At 47.4% G+C, this 16,400-nt stretch overlaps 1 protein-coding gene across 1 annotated transcript in view; it reads left to right on the top strand.

Moving 5' to 3' along the window:
• Psmd1 (proteasome 26S subunit, non-ATPase 1) overlaps nucleotides 1–915 on the top strand; it is a 73,815-nt gene extending 72,900 nt beyond the window's left edge. The window contains exon 25 of the mRNA XM_032899772.1: nucleotides 699–915. The gene's annotated coding sequence lies outside the window, so the exon portion shown is untranslated. The remainder of the gene's footprint in view (nucleotides 1–698) is intronic.
• The last annotated feature ends 15,485 nt before the right edge of the window (nucleotides 916–16,400 follow it).

The raw sequence follows: 16,400 nt of genomic DNA on the forward strand, positions 1-16,400 counted from the left end.
ATTCTCCAACCCCCAGAGGCATGCTGTGGCCCACAGGTACCACGGAATGTAGGCCCTCACAAAATCAATAACTTTTGTAAAAAGAAGAACATAAGAATTAAATTATTTACCACAGTCGTATTTAAAAAAAAACAAAACAAAACAAAACGCATTTTGGGCTGGCGATGTAGTCAGTGATAGAGTATTTACTGGCCGTACACAAGGGCCTGAGGTCAGCCCCAGCAACGCACACACAGAACATACAAGTTGCAAATCTAGCATACACTGATTAGCAACTGAAGCCCAGCCCTGCCGTTGGTTCCATGATGTAATCCTGCCTCGGAGAGTAGAAGGTGGTCCTGCGTGCTCTGCCCTGCACTGCCCTGATCTCTCAGCCTCAGCTTTCCTGCGGCACGAGTGTACTGGGATCTCTCTGTCCGTACCACGGTGGCTCTCTGGCCGCTCCCCTGCCTCACTGAGACCAGCCTGATCCCGTAGTTCCAGATAGAGTGACTGCAAAGTACACAGCTAAAGGTTTTTAAAGGATGAAATTGAAATACCTGATTTGTTAGGAATTCGGAGACTAACTATAGTAACAAATTGGCCCAACAGGCCTGCAGATGCCAAGCAGGAACTGGGTTTAGATTCCAAGTAGTAATTTAAAGAAAAAAAGTTTGAATAAAGGACAATGCCAGCTTCTGCCACTTTCGCTTTCCCAGGATCCCACCTGCTCAGCTGTAGATGACTGTCCTGGCACACACTGAAATGTCGTGAGGGAACCCACGCTGAGACCCGCTCGATCCACACATCATTGCCTACGCTGACATAAGGAACCCGTGTCCTGAGTCTTTGGTTGAGAAGATTCTGACTGTTCAGTGTTCTCTTTCACAAAATTGGTTTTCAAATAAATATATTAAAATCTCCACATTGACAAGACTTCAGTTGATTTGTTTTTCTTGTGGTTTTGGTTTTTTTATGGATATTCCACCATAAGCTAATGGGCCGACGTCACCTGCCTATAACCCCAGCACTTAAGCAGCTGAAGCAGGAGAGCTTTGATTCTTTGACTTAAATTTAGGAGATTGTTTTGGAGGAGCTCCGTGGCAGTGCTGGAGACAGAATGGAGGGTTTTCTGTATGCTGAGCAAGTTCTACCGCTGAGCTGTGAGCTGTATCCCTGCCCAAAAGACATCCTCAAACTATGGAGGGAAATGAATAGACAGTTCTAGAGAGGTCAGCCCTAATGCACTCATCTGTCCACTCTAAAGCTTACTGCTTCCCAAGGATGGTTCCACACAGTAATTTCATTGTATCCCCTCCTTTGTAAACCCCTGTTTCCTCAGTATCGGATGATTCTATAAAAGAACTGATCTAATTTCCTAGCCTCTCATTAGCTATGCCCTTCCTGTTCAAGCTCGTAATGTTGCTCACATTTCAGACAGTTCTCTCTTACATTTCCCTTAATCTTTGAAGTGATCAAGAACCAGAAGTGAATTGAGGATGCCGTCATCCAAAACAGTAGTCTGGGAAGAGGTGGTATTTTCACCAGCCTGACAAGTCAGCCTACTTAAGGAAGAAAGGATTCTTGCTAGGCAGTGCCCGCGAGGATTGAGCAGATGGTCCCTTTAAAGTGCAGGTTGCAATGTAAAATGGTCACTTGGATCGGGAGACTATTCCTTGGTGGACTTTGGGTTTTTTTCTCATAGATTTATTGGGGAATGTATAGTGCTGAGAACCGACAGCGGACTAACGTCACATGTGGACAGGCTAGGAGGTAGAAGTTGGGGACCTGGTACAAGAAACGGAAGAGGGAAGGCAGTTCTGCCCAGATGTCATTGGGTCACCTCTCTCCAGGGTGAAAGGCCGGTTGGGCTACATAACAAGAGGTGGAAGTAGATGCTTTAGTTTCAGAAATAACCTGATCTATAAACCCTCTACAAGATAAAGGATTCCTGCCTTCTCAAACTTCTCTTCATGAACCGGGCCCTTTTATCCCAGGAGGTGGTTGAGGTTTGGAGATAGAAACTTCAAGGCTACCTTCAACTACATTGCAAGACCCCCATCTGGGAAGCAGAGAGAAGTCCTCCCTGTCACTCCTGTGGCATGCTCTCGTTCTTCTCCTGGCTCGAATTTCCCCTTCATGTCACAGGTTGGACAAGTGTTGGACTCAATTTGGACAACTCGTGCAGGAATCTGTTGGCACTTGGTCAGGTCCTGCCAGCTATGACTGCTAGCCCTCAAAGTTGTCCTTTGGTTCTTGTTATCTGCTTTGTCTAAGAACATTCCTATCCCACACTATCTTCATCCATACCCCTCTCCTGCTCCTGACATACACCTCCAACTTCCGTAGCAGGGCATCTTCATCCCGGATGTCCCAGGAGCATAGATAGGATATCCAAGCACACTATACCCAGCCTTCTCTACTGCTTTGAACTGATGTCCACACCTCCACCTTGCTGCCCACACCAGAGGCCCAGCTTTCACCCTTGACTCAGCTCTGAATCTCCACAGTGACTACAACTCCATTCTCTTTCACCACTGCTCACTACCCCAAGTGAGTCCACGTCCAGACTCAGCAACTCTAATCCTTTCTCCAAAGCCAGCTTTGTAAATCATGCTGGTGTCCTGCTTAAAAGCTTACTGAGTAAGCTCCAAAGCTCCTGTTACCTGAGCTTCTGCCCAAGGCCCTCGGCTGCTCATCTCTGTGGCCTCTCATTTGCTTCAGTGCCTTCCCAGTTTTTGTCACCTGACATTTGCCTACGCCATTGCTTCTACCTTAATGTACAACTCTTTGGACTTCACTATTAAAGACTGTTCAGACAGACAGACCTATGGAGGCTAGAAGTATCCAACTCCCCAGGAACTAGAGTTACAGGCACTTGAGAGCTGTCTGAGTGGTACTGGGAATTGAACTTGTGTCCTCCACAAGAACGATATGTACTCTTAACTGCTGAGCCGTCTCTCTAGCCCAACTCCACTGCTTTACCTCTAGATCTGATAGGCGGATGCTTCTTGACTCACGTTGGTTTGTATTTGATAAATCTGATAAGTTGAATATATGTTTTATACATCTACTATACATTGTAGGTTAGCAACACAAGACCACCCAGGAGAACCAGTCGACTACCTTTGTGACTGTGTGGCTTACAGGGAGCTGTGACTTGATGCTACCACCCAGCATTTCCAGCGGGTTGGACTACACATCACTAGCTCAGGAGAGACCCATGGCCCCATGGCCAAAATGTAAACGACAGTTGTATTGATATATCACTCTCACATTATAAAATTGAGGTGTGATAAACCAAATTATAAGCCAAGGACCATCTTCAATGGTTTAAGTGTCTGTTTTTGGAGACTTCCTCTAGGAAACCATCCCTGATTTTTTTTTCCACCAAGTTAGAGCCAAGTAAGGCCTCCTGCCTTCACAATATGTCATCATCCATTGCCTTGTTTCCTAATGTCTCTCACATTTGTTTTCCGTTGTCTGTTAAGACCTTTTGCATTTGTCTTGCTCCTGTCTATTTTCCAGTCTCACCATCAACTCACAACCCACCTGTCTCGCTTCCCAAATGTTATACTAGAATTTCAAGCGTATTCCACCACATCCAAGTATCCCAGCACTAAGAATGGTAATTGGCTGGGCTCGACGACACAGGCCTTTAATGCCAGCACTCGGGCGGCAGAGGCAGGTGGGTCTCTGAGTGGAGGCCAGCCTGAGCTACAGATGCAAGTGGATGGAAAGAATGGTATTTGGAACTGGCCACATGCCTTTAATCGAAGCACTAGGAAGAGCAGAGGGAAGGTGCAGAGCTATGAGTTCAAGGACAGCCAGCGCTACATAAAGCCTGTCTCAAAAAGCAAAACAAACAGTAATTGGGAAGCAAGCTGAGCAGGCAGCAGTCTGGAGTCCCAGGAGCACAGATGATAAATGCATCTGCCCCGAAGCCAGCTTCTCCAGGGGCTTCAACCTTCGATGTCTCTTCTCATTCCTGCAGTGAATGAATGTCTCTGCTGAAGACTGACTTTCATTTGACTTTGCCCTTGAAGAACCCTGGCTTTTCCCTGCATGTGCAGATGGTGTCTGTGGACCCTACCATCAGTGGAAGGTGATGGGAAGAAATGAACAAAGATACTTTGGTGGCCTTGTGCCTCTGTGACCTTATACCTGCCACCATTGGGAGGCACTCCCACTTTCCCTTAGCAAGAGATTAGAGAAAGACGGGTCCGAGTTGGTTTTGATTCTCTCTCTCAGCCTGTGGGTCCAGGAAGATCAAGCTTAGATTTAGTGGCAAATGCCTTTCCAAGCTCAGCCATCTCCCCGCCATCTCCAGATAAACTTATGTACTCGCCAGCACACAGACTGCTCGTTTTTAAGCAGGGGCAGGGCCTGGAGAGATGGCTTAGCAGCTAAGAGCACCGGCTGCTTTTCCAGAGGCCCTGGGTTGAAGTCCCAGCAGCCACATGGCGGCTCACAGGCTGTAACTCCAGTTCCAGGGCACCTGACACCCTCTTCTGACCCCCACAGGCACCAGACACACAAGCAAACCCACAGGCAAAGCACCCACACACAAAACGCTGTTAGGTGGTAGGCAAACGTACGGGTATGTTATCTAGAAATGTCCTTTTTAGATAGGAGAGAGAATAGTACTAAGCATGTTATTAAAGGGGCACACCGAGAAGGTGGGGACTCGTGGCAGATCAGCACACTCAGTGAGGTACCCAGTTAGCTCTCAGGCCTATTCTCCCAGCAGGCCTGGCCTCTGCAAAGTGCTCAGCCTCTACCCTATAAGGCCATGTAAGGGCTGAGCAGGCAGAGAAAACAAATAGCCTCCCCTGTCTAGCCGAGCTGACAGCTTCCTGAAGCAGTGTGGGTGAGTAGAGGGCTGGGATTGAGATAGCTCCTTCCAGAGATTGGGCTGGGGTTGAGATAGCTCCTTCCAGAGATTGGGCTGGGGTTGAGATAGCTCCTTCCAGAGATCGGGCTGGGATTGAGATAGCCCCTTCCAGAGATTGGGCTGGGGTTGAGATATCCCCTTCCAGAGACCAGACTCCACTGTACTCCATATTGAGACACTACCAGCTGGAGGCAGACTCTGGGTTTGCTCTGGGACAAGGCAGATTTTCAAATGCCAGTAAGGAAAATTGTTCACAGTAACTGTGATTGCCTCCAGACGGGTGTATACTTTCCTATGGATAGATGGGTCTAGAAACTGTGAGTCCGGACATTAGAACACCGGGGACCCTTAGGATCAGAATGAGGGTTAGAGAGGGTCCCTTATCTTGGCTTTTTTTCTCCACGCCTGGGTTTGACAAGGGCTGGTGTCAATGGTAAAAGGCCTTTGCCAGAGACACAACTAACTACTCGAAGGTCTGGATAGCTTAACTAGGCTTTCTGGCTCCGCTGGAGGCTGATGCTACAGAGGCCAGGCTATATCAAGTACTACTCTTCTCAGGGCCCTTGGATGAGCCATGGGTGTGTTAGTGCCCTCAACTCTAGGACTCATCTACCCATAGGAATGTATGCACCCATCTGGAGGTAAGTGACAGAATCACTGTGAATGATGATTTTCCCTACTGGCATTTGACATCACTTCCTTAACCTACTCAGCTTCAGCCTTTCTGGTTCTTCGGTGAAAAGGCTGGAAAGAAACTGGCCACTTCCTCCTTTCGCTGTTGTTCTTGGAGCTCAAAATGTTTATTTCCTAACCTTTTCATAGTTCACTCAGGGAGGAACCATCATGACTGGGCAGAAGGGAAATGGAGGCACAGGACAGGGTGGTGACTCATCCGGGTCATCCTGAGTCACATGCTGCTCTGGGTAGAAACCTGGATCCAGGCTGTGTCAAAACATGGTCCCAGCAATCAGCTGAGCCATATTCTTTGTCCCCTAGTGCCCCATCCACCCACCAGGAGGGTATAGACCTGAGCCAGGCCCCGTAGCTACCAGAAAGAAAAAAAAAAAAGAAAGAAAGAAAGAAAGAAAGAAAGAAAGAAAGAAAGAAAGAAAGAAAGAAAGAAAGAAAGAAAGAAAGCAAGCAAGCAAGCAAGCGAGCATCTGTTGGTCTCTGCTGGACTGCCCCGGGACCATCTCCCTTGATCTAGGGAGCAGGCTGTCCACGTCCAGTTCTGCTTTTAAGTAAAGCAACCAATGAGAGCATCTTTGTAGAAACTGGGACCTTATCCACCCAGAGCACGGGGGTTTTAGGAAGTCCAGGACAAGATCTTCAGCCACCATGGAGGTCCTGAAAGGTCCTGGTGGATTCTTTTGTTCCCTGGCACTACACAAAGAGGTCTGTTTCTCAGTCTCAGTTCAGCGGGAGAAACAGACGAAAGGACAGTAGGCCCATTCTCGCCCTTCCCGAGTGGATTCTGCCCATGGCTATTTAAGTCTGAGTGTTCTATGTCTACCCAAAGACACCGGGCTCTCTCAAGCCTATCTGTCCTTCTATGAGCTGAGGCTGGGAAGGAAGGTGACCTCAGGCTGGAGAGGCCCTGTCAAGGAATGGTAGATGAGCTTGGCGGCAGGGTGGAGACGCCCGAATCTTCGAAGCTGGCAGAGGTCGGGATGGGAGGAAAACATAGCCTCGGCTGCCAGATTGATTTTCTGGGAACGCCTCCGCCTCCAGACCGCTAGGCTAGCGAGCTGAGCCCGGGTTCCTGGAAATGAACGCGGGGGAGGGGAAGGTGGGGTAAGATAGGATGGCTGCTTCCCAAGACCTCACCAAGAGCCCCGCTGGCCCCGTCCTTCCAGGCCCAAGGTCGCGGTAGCGACACCCCAAATGTCAGGCCACAGAGCAAATCTCCCGTCTCTAGGTGGGCGCGATCTTGGTGGGTGGCAGCAGAGGCGCCAGGCTGGGAGTGTTTTATCCCGAAGAGCAGCGGATGCTCCTAGCACCACCTGCCGGTCGGTCGGCAGCCCCACCGGGTATCTCCGTGTCACCAAGACCACACACAGCCCCAGCCCAGGATCCCTCCTGACCCCAGCGACAGAGGGTTTGCCAGCCACTTCTAAGTTCTCTCCAAGGCTAGCTACATTGCTCACCAGGTCCATAGTTTTGTATTCTGGATTCAGGGACCCGTCTACATCATAGGCATAGTCTTGGGGTCCAGAAGATGTTTCCATTTTACCTCTGACCACTGGGTCAGGCCGGTTCCTGAGACAACCAGTATATCTAGGGAAGTGAAATGCGCCTCTCTTGTCCTGTTTATCGTTAGACTAACTAACCATTTCCTCATTAACTCAGTTGTCACGTTTCAGGTGGTTTCAGATCATCTGTGAGTCGCAACCATCATAATATAAAAGTAGGTATGGGGCAAGTAAGACTGGCGTTTAAGTTAAGACTACAAGAATGTGTGCCTGGCTTACAGGAATCCCTCAGAAGCATCCCTTCCAAGAGAGACAGAGGGTACAGAAACTGAATGTAGCTTCCACTAAACACTACTTGCTGGGTTTGTTGTTGTTGCGGGGTGATGGTGGTGGTGGTGGTGGTAGTGATGGTGGTGGTGGTGGAAGAGGAGGAGGAGGAGGAGGAGGAAGAGGAAGAGGAAGAGGAAGAGGAAGAGGAAGAGGAAGAGGAAGAGGAAGAGGAGGATTGGTTTTGCTTTTTCCTTCTTTTGGTTTTTCAAAGCAAAGTTTCTCTGTGTAGTTCTGTGCTGTCCCAGAACTCACTAGAGCTGACCTCAAACTCAGAGATCCACCTACCTCTGCCTCCTCAGTGCTGGGATTAAAGGTGTGCGCCACCACTATGACCTGAAACTTGCTTGTTTTCAAGGTATGCTGGCTGCTAGGACATCACCTTAATGTGGACCCTTTAGCATCCACCCCTCCATCCAGTGTGGCTCCTTCTGGGTTCCAAACACACAGCCTGCAATGCCCCACACCCCAAGTTTTTTTTTTTATTCTTTTTCTTTCATTCTTTCCCTTTCTTCCCCCCCATTAGTTTAAAAAAAGTCTTCAACTTGCTTACAAATGAGTAATAAGTCACTGAATTGGTCTGTGACTATCAAGCCATATTTGTCTTTCCATGGATCTCTTTCAAGCCCTGAGGCTTTGCGCTACCCTCATCCAAGTCACCGCAGTATCAGTGTTGTGATGTGTTTCAACCCCAGAGATACAGCTTTATAGCCCAGGGGGCTCCCCTTCCCCACCCACCACCACCCCTCCCCCACTGTCCTTATGTGCAGACGCACTGTCTCCATCTGCTTCTAAGACAGCTCTCTTGGGGTAGCTATATTCCTAGCTGGAGCTTCCCTTCACCTTCATCTTTTCAGCTGTGAGGAAAAATGAAGTAGCCCTTGGAACAGTGGCTCTCAACCTTCCTAAAGCTGCTACCCTTTCATACTGTTCCTCATGTGGTGACCTCCACCATAAAATTAGTTTCCATATGATAGTCTGTATATGCTCAGCTCAGAGAGTGACAGGGTTAGAAGGTGTGGCCTTGTTGGAGTAGGTGTGTCACTGTGGGCGTGGGCTTAAGACCCTCACAATAGCTACCTGGAAGTCAGTATTCTGCTAGCAGCCTTCAGATGAAGATGTAGAACTCTCAGCTCCTCCTGCACCATGCCTGCCTGGATGCTGCCATGCTCCCACCTTGATGATAATGGACTGACCCTCTGAACCTGTAAGCCAGCCCCAATTAAATGTTGTCCTTATAGGAGTTGCCTTGGTCATGGTGTCTGCTCACAGCAGTAAAACCCTAACTAAGACACTCGGTAAGTGTAATCTTGCTACTTTCATGAATAGTAACGTGAGTATCTGTCCTTTCCAATGGTGACCCCTGTGAAAAGGTCATTTGATCCACAGAGTCATGTTGGGAAATCACTGCCTCGGAAGCTAGTAAGATCCAAGTGGGTCTGAATCCCTGACAAACACTCAAGTTGTTTTGTTGGGCAGGTGGGAGAGGTTATTTTGTGTGTTGGGGAGGTAGCCCAGGCTGGCCTCAAACTCATGCTCCTTCTGCCTCAGAGTACCTGGAGTTATAGTCACAGGTGCACATGCCCCTCACATGTGCACATGCCCAACTGTGTCATGAGTTCTCTTTTGCACTGTGACTTGGATCTCAGCTTCCTGGAAGGCTCCATTTTAGCCTGAGCGGAGTCTTACTGTAACTCATCTCTAGATTTACGCCCGGGATTTCAGGGGGTTCTTCTCCACCCACGAATTGGATTCAGGCCCAGAGCTTGCCCAGAAATGTTCTTTTGGTCTGGCCTTGTGGGCCTACAGGAACTCACAGACAACCCAAACCACAGCTAGTTAAGTTTATTGTACTTAATCTAGGTGGCTTTAACTCTCCATCCAATGCAGAGGAATGACAGTTACCAGTCCTCTCTCTGCTTGAGGTCTCGGCTCATTGCCCTCTAACAGAGCCAGGCAATTGCTTGCTACAGCTGCAGGGACACATTGATGGGGCCCAGGAGATGACTCAGTGGATAAGGACATCTGTCTCCAAGCCTAATGATTTGAGTTCAACCCTGGAGACCCACACGGTGGAAAGAGCAGACTCCCCCAAACACCAGGCCTACTCATACACACATACAAAGTAGGTAACTGAGGCGTAATATAAGATAGTTTGAAAAAGGTGAGTTCTAGGGCTGGAGAGATGACTCAGAGGTTAAGATTACTATCTGCTATTGCAAAGGACATGGGTTGATTCCCAGCACCCACATGGCAACTTCTAACTGTCCCTAACTCCAGTCCCAGGGGATCGCAGTGGGCCTCTTCTGACCTCCAAGGACACCAGGCATGCATGTAGCACCCAAACATGCCAGCAAAATACTCATATCCATAAAATAATAAACACAAGAATCTTAAGAAAAAGAGAGAATGTGTTTTTGAGAGAGACAGAGACAGAGACAGAGACAGAGACAGAGAGAGAGCGCGCACTGGTCTCTTCCAGGAGCTCAAAGTTCAATTCCCAGCCCCCTCATTAGTGGTTCACATCTGCCTATGATTCGAGCTCCAGGGATCAGGTGCCCTTTTTCTGGCCTTTACACACATATGGCATACACAGACACAGGCACATAACTAAAACTAAATCTCTTTAAAAAGAGAAGAAGCTATTCTTGAATTATTGAGCACGCCACAGAGAACCATCTCCCAACCCCCACTGCCTCCCCACATGCCCCACTAGAGTACTCAGGGTTGGGGCCACAGAAGGCGGAAGACTGATGGCTCTCCAGCCCCTGCATGCAGAGCATGGCTGGAGCCTTTGACGTCCAGCGTGTAGCTGAAGATGTGTGCTGAAGTGTTCTGCATATTCTAAGGAATTAGTCGAAGGTCAAGTTTTTCCCATCCACAATGTCTTGATAATTCTAGAACCTGAGAAATGGGTTTAAAGGGATTCATTCATTAAAGTAGTCATTTCTCCTGCATGCATTTGAAGTTTTTATAATTAATGTTTTGAGAACTTTTCTAGGGCCCCAAGTTAGGATTTGTCCTGCTCTGAGAAAGCTAGAAAAGTCAAGCAAAAACCTGTAAAGCAAGTGAGTGCTTTGGCAAGTTCTCAGAGCCCAGAGGTTGGGTCATTTGGCTCAGTGAACTGCACTGAACCCAATGGGACAGTGGGGACAGAGACACTCCGGTACTGAGTGGTTAGGGGGCTGGAGAAATGGCTCAAGGGTTATGAGCACTTCCTGCTTTGTGAGAGGACCTAGGTTCTGTTCCTAGCACTCACATATGGCAACTTATAGTTACCTGCTATAACCCCATTCAGGGACCCCCCAACACCCTCTTCTAGCCTCTTCTGGCTCCTATATGTATGTGGTGCACATAAACTCACACAGACCAACACACATTCATAAAATAGATAGGACCAGCAAAGTGGCTCTGCGGATAAAGATGCTGGCTACCAAGTCTTCCTAGCCTGACTGCCTGAGTTTGATCCCTGCAGTCCACATGTGGAAGGAAAGAACCAACATTTGCAAGTTGTTCTCTCTGTCTCTCTGTCTCTGTCTCTCTCTGTCTCTGTCTCTCTCTCTTTGTCTCTCTCTCTCACACACACTTAAATGTAGTAAATTTAAAATAATAATTAATAAATAATCTTTCAGTCTCTTATTAAACATTACAGCGGGTCAGGGGAGCTGGAGAAATGGCCCAGAGGTTAAGAGCACCGACTGCTCTTCCAGAGGTCCTGAGTTCAATTCCCAGCAACCACATGGTGGCTCACAACCATCTGGAATGAGATCTGATGCCCTCTTCTGGTGTGTCTGAAGACAGTTACAGTGTACTCATATATAATTCATAAATAAATCTTAAAAAGAAATCAGAGAAAGTCCTAAGAGGAAGTATAACTGAGGAAGTTTGACAGTTTAAACACATGGTAATTGAACCAGGTGGTATGGACTTGGGCCAGGATTGATCACTTAGCTCCTTTTGAGTCACTGTGACCAAACCACTTTAGGGAGGAAAGCTCTGCTTTGTCTCAGAGTTTCAGAGAGCCTCAGTCCAGCATGGCAAGGAAGGCAGGGAGGTATCCATTCAGCAGAAGCTTTTAGTGATGAGTGATCACATCACGTTGGGCGGGGAAACACGGAGGAGTCCCAGACCGGAAACAGGAGTAGGTGAGACCTTCAGAGGCCCAGCACCAATGACCTACCTCTACCAACCAGACTATACCTCCTAACGTTTTCAAAAGCCCATCCAAAATTATGCCACCCATGGGGGTCTGCACTTGTGTGTGTGTGTGTGTGTGTGTGTGTGTGTGTGTGTGTGTGTGTGTGTGTTTGGGCAGGGGGTGGTGGTGGGGGTGGTGGTGGTGGTGGATGGGGGAGGTTCAAACTCGAACCATAATACCCATATTCACAAACTGTGTGGTTCTGCAGAAATTGAGCTGCTGCCAAGAAGCCTCTTCTGGACAAACAGAGACTGGGTAGACCACTCGAGGATTAACAGTGCTTGCTGCTGTCCCAGAAGACCTGGGTTTGCCTCTCACTACTGCGCGTAACTCCGGATCTAGGGAATCAACCAACCTCTTCCGGGCTCTATGATACCTGAACACATAGGATAGATAGATAGATAGATAGATAGATAGATAGATAGATAGATAGATGATAGATAGATGATAGATAGATTCACAGACATGCCTGAAAGTCGGAACAAAAATAAATCTTAAAAATAAAAATTGAATCCTCCACTGCGGAATCCACCTTGAGTTTGTTCTCACAGCACTGTAAGTAATAAAGTAGATTTCGGTCTCAGACACATGGTTCACTGAGACCTTGTCTCAAACAAATAAAATGAAAAACAAAGAAGGGATTTTTATGTTCTCCTTTGGTCTCCACATTCACCTGAAAGCACATGTACACACATGTACATAGACCACACACACACACACACACACACACACACACACACACACACACACACACACAAAGTTTATCACTTCTAGATGCGTTTGCCTGAGTGCTGGGATCATGCTCTCTTTGTCAAGCACGGCTCTCCAGGTTGGCAACTATGGATTCAGTGTAATCTGACAGCAACCATGTTGAGTTATAGCTGTCATGATTACCCTTGAGTAATCCTGGTTGGTTTCCCACAAATAGTTTCTCAGCATACCATAAATAGTCAAATCCACGAAGTGGTATGTAGGACTGGACGCCTGGACCCCGTTGCCAGGAATATGCCTGGCTCTTTGATACTGGCTTGAGATACACCAGGTACATTCCAGCTTGGATGAGGTCACTTTTGTCCTGACTGCTGTATGAAGCCCCATCGGTTGACCCAAACTGTAGAGTTCTGCCTGGGCTTGCTGCAAGTCCTATTTCTTTCAGTAAATCTCCAGTAAGCTAAACTCTATACAACTCGATCGGTCTGCCGCATTCTCCTGTCACAGGGTACCTTGGGCCAGCTCTCAAACTCTGGGACTGGTTGTTTCAGATCAATAACACACCCTACTCATCCCCACCCCTGACCACAGAGATGAGCAGATTCTGAGCTCATCTGAACTAAATTTACTCCATCCCTTTGGCCACAGTAACTGGTTCAGAAGGAGCATGTGACCTGTTTGAACAAGTCCAGAGTCGGTAACCATTCTTCCTAGGGATTTTCTACTGAAGTGTGTTCATGCCATTGTAAAATGGCACCCAGGGAAGTCTACAGTCATGTTCTTCAGCGTGTGGAAAAGCTTGAGAAAATTAAACCATCACCCAGACAGGACTCTGAAGAACCAGACTGCCTCCATCTTGGGTTTAAAAGCCATCTTATAGGTTCATTCCTGTTAATGATTAAACCTCTGTTACTCAAGCCCTGGGTTATGCCCGACCTGTAACCTTAACTACAAATGATTCTGTTCTGTATGTGGCAGGAATGGAGATCACAACTTTGTTTTAAAAAGTTGTTTATAGATATCTTGCAACCCTACCTTTGTTTCAAAAGGTTATATGACCACCCATGAGTACCTTGTTATGACTCGCTGTTGCTATGACTACCTTGTTATGACTAGCTGTTGCTATGACTACCTTGCTATGCCCACCTTTGCAACCATGTCTTTGAGGAGGTCATCAGGACTAACTTGTTCTGCTTATGTTCTGTTCCTGTGACCCCCCCCCTCCTATTTTACCCACCAAACCCTTCTCTGGAAAACCCTACCTCTGGGCTTGTCTTCCTCAATGAGTTTGTCTTAGTTAGAGTTTTACTGCTGTGAACAGACACCATGACAAAGGCAACTCTGATAAGGAGAACATTTAATTGGGGCTGGCTTAAAGGTTCATAGGTTCAGTTCATTATCATCAAGGCAGGAACATAGCAGCATCCAGGCAGACATGGTGCAGGAGGGCTAAGAGTTCTACATCTTCACCTGAAGGCTGCTAGCAGAATACTGACTTCTAGGCAGCTAGGATGAGGGTCTTAAAGCCCACACCCACAGTGGCACACCTACTCCAACAGGGCCACACCTTCTAATCATGGTGCTCCTTGGGCCAAACATACTCAAACCATCACAGAGCTCTAGGGCAGTTTCTACTCTGCCCCCCCATCCCACCCCACCCCCAGTGACTCTAGTACTGAGGACAGAGGGACACTGGCAGGCCTGGCTTCTACGTGTGTGTGGAGAGCGGAACTCAGAGCTTCCCTCTAATACAGCAGCCAGTTTGCCAACTGAGTCATCTTTCTACTCCCTGATCTTTCTGCTCCCTGAAGGTGTTTTTGTTGGCCAGAGCTCAGAGGCACAAATGCTTGGATTAGACTTGCTCTCCCCAGCTCTGTGAGTTCTGAGGACCTCCCCCCTTTTAGACATTTTTAAATTAGTAGTAAACATTTATTTGTTGCCAGGCCATGGTAGTACACACCTTTAATCCAGCACTTGGAAGGCAGAGGCAGGCGGATTTCTGAGTTCCAGGCCAGCCTCGTCTAGAGAGAGTTTCAGGACAGCCAGTACTATACAGAGAAACCCTGTCTCAACAAACAAACTGTTCACTTTCATTTATCTTTGTGTGTTCTTGTCTGTTGTGTGTGCAGTGCTTGTGGTGTCCAGAAAAGGGCATCAGATCCCCAGAAACTGGAGTTACAGATGGTTTCGAGCCATCAAGTGGTTATGAGGATGGGATCTGGCTCCTCCAGAAGCTTTTAGTAACTGAGTCATCTCCCTATCACTAAATGTTTTTACTATTTTTTCAGTAGTATGTTTCTTTGACTTGCATGTGTGTATGTTTTATACCTGGTGCATGCAGTACTCTTGGAGGCCAGAAGAGGGCATTAGATACTCTGAAACTGTAAGTGGTTATAAGCTGCTATGGAGGTGTGGGGAATCGAACCCTTGTCCATCTCTTTAGCCCCAGAGGGCTCTACATCATGTCGTCCATTTTGCCAAAGACAAAGCAGGACAGGTAAGATGTTTGGTTTGTTGTTCTTTGTTTGTTTGAAGATTTATTTATTATATATAAGCACACTGTAGCTGTCTTCAGAAGCTACCACACCAGAAGAGGGCATCAGATCTCATTCCAGATGGTTGTGAGCCACCATGTGGTTGCTGGGATTTGAACTCAGGACCTCTGGAAGAGCAGTCAGTGACCTTAACCACTGAGCCATCTTTCCAGCCCTTTTTTCCCCCCAAGTGGTTGCAATATGGAAAGTCGTGGCTCCATCTAAGACTTGGATGAGGGCGCAGGGGGATGGGATGGTTTATGGTTGGGATGGTTTAACCCTCAGTAAAAGACCCAGAAATATTTATTCCTGACTGGTTTGGGGGAGTGAGTACAGTTTCTAAATTTCACTAATCAACTTGGAGACACAGAATAGTAAGCTGAATGTTGTTTGGTGTTGCCATGGGAAAACAGGAGGATCAGAGGCTAGCTGGGATTTGAGCTGCATGATATTCAGGAGGAAGAGTGGACAGTTTTGTCTGCGTCCTCCTCAGAACACAGAGGATGAGGTACTTTGGAAAACAAGAGGGTGAAGGTATTAATTGGAGCTGTTTTGCAGGTGTACAGAATTCTGGTGAAACACAACAGTGTTGGCCTGTAAAACACAGAGCCCATTATCCATCCTGTAGACACAAGAATCAGAGAACCTATGTGACTCACTTAGTATGATGCTGGGCACAAATATGGCATATTTAGCAAATAAAAATGTGTTCCCATACATGTACAATAGAATATTGCAATACTGCTGACAAAGTTATCCGAAATTCAAAGAAAGTTGGATGTTCTATATTTCATCTGGTAACCCTTGGCACACAATTATACTAACAATAAATATTAACTGAGAATACATCTAGGGGAAATTACATTCAAGCCATAGTACCTGGGCAGAACTTAGGACATAGCACTCTTTTTCTAAATGTAGCCTTAGTTAAAAGACATCCTAATCACAAAAGCATTGACAGGGCAGAGAGCTCAGGAGATGGGGCCCCCGCCCACCCTAGAGCTTCTTTAAAGGCGAGGCACCTCCCTTCTCTAAGTCCTTGGAGGCTCCCACTTTTTAGGGTCTGGAAAGTAGTAATATAGACTTCTACCACAAAGCCTCAGCACTCCGAAGGGAGGGGAAGGGTTTTTTCTTGCCTTAAGCACTGACTTTGGACCAGAGAAGGAAGAGTAGAGTATTAGTTCGGAATACACTCAGGGCAGTAGACTGGGCAGCACTTTGACTCATATTTAATGCAATAGGCCCCGGGGATCAAACTCCCGCAGTCCGGCTAGGAGGAAAGCGCTCTAAGCCATCTCGGCGGCCTCCCAATTTGTTTTGTTTTACAAACCTAAATTCACACGGGAAAGACACAAGTGTCTTTAATAATCCATGGAAGATTCTGTCGTAGGTGGAAGTGTGGTGCTCGGATCTTAAACAGGCAGATCTGAGTTTTTTGTTCGTCTGCAGTCTAGGTTAAAGACTCCGGCCCACTACACGACTTGGTACAGCCTCACTTCCGGCACTGACCACGTACGGTACCGCTCACTCTCCCTCCCAGGATGCTTCGCGTCGTCCTTGCCCTG

Source organism: Rattus rattus, chromosome 4 (assembly GCF_011064425.1).
Source record: "Rattus rattus isolate New Zealand chromosome 4, Rrattus_CSIRO_v1, whole genome shotgun sequence".
NCBI classification, from domain to species: domain Eukaryota; kingdom Metazoa; phylum Chordata; class Mammalia; order Rodentia; family Muridae; genus Rattus; species Rattus rattus.